We start from the raw sequence: 1,158 nt of genomic DNA, 5'->3' as shown, positions 1-1,158 counted from the left end.
TTATTATTATTATTATTATTATTTTATTTTGATTTGATAGTCTTCTTAAATAAAATTTTGCAATTGATAACTGTTTCGTTTTTACCAGAGAAAAAATAACATGTGGAAGAGACTATTGTTATATTTGCTTTATTTTTTCCCTCAGGTCTCACAGAAGTTATCACGTATCTGGAACCCCAGGAGTCGAAATGCAACATTATCCAGAGGCCACAGTATCCATGAGCGTCTGCGGAATTTTCACACCGAAGTGTGAAGTGTGCCGGCCTCCGACTGACAGCACCAAGAATGACACATTAACTCATTGAGAACTCGGAGTCTATCACTATCAGAACTGTTCATGACCAGCTGTGTAGAGTCACTTAAAAAAGAAGCATGACATCGTTATACGTCCAGGGTTTTCAATGCTAATCTCTTGTTCTGAAACTTAAGGGTGAAAGGGGGTGTACACCCCGAAAGTCCCGATTCGTGTAAAAAAATGGATTTTTAGAAGCAGGCATTTTGGCTTCTTCAGGCTCACTTACAACTATTTCATAGCATAAGAACCCCTAAAACCTTCATTTTTTTCATATATGAGGCATGTTAGTCACCACCATTTCCTCGTAAAGTCAATCTTTTATTTTTCTTTATTGCCCGTTTTTTTTTTTCAAATCGCGGTTTTTCTATACATTTTTTTTAACAGCTCCATAATTTTTTAAATTCCAAACTTCAGGAAATTTTCACAGAATAAGATAGATAAGGTCAGATAAGATACTTTATTATCCCAGAGGGAAATTTTCCTTGGCTGTACAGTACCGTAAAAACACATGCAGGTATACATTAAAAAAATTAAATTATACATATTACTCTCATTAAAACTCAATATCAAAGGAGAAGTAAAGCTGACAAAATGTACATTTACATCAGATGCATCATTCAACCACATGCAGGAATTAAAATACTAGAGCTTTGGAGTTTTATACAGATACATACTCTAAGGCCGGTCCCAGAGTGGTTCTGAAGGTCTGACCTGTCTGGCCTTGTGCACGCTGTGTGCGTGTCAGCATAGCTGCACTGTGGGTTGGTGCCTGTGTCTCAGCGAGTGCAAGGCACACTCGCTGTGTGTCAGCACTGCCGCACTGTGTGTTGATGTGTGTAGGTGTGCAACTGACGGGTCTGCCT

This window comes from Aplysia californica, unplaced genomic scaffold, assembly GCF_000002075.1.
Source record: "Aplysia californica isolate F4 #8 unplaced genomic scaffold, AplCal3.0 scaffold00634, whole genome shotgun sequence".
NCBI classification, from domain to species: domain Eukaryota; kingdom Metazoa; phylum Mollusca; class Gastropoda; order Aplysiida; family Aplysiidae; genus Aplysia; species Aplysia californica.
The sequence above is the reverse complement of the archived record's forward strand: the minus strand, read 5'-3'. Positions refer to the sequence as shown.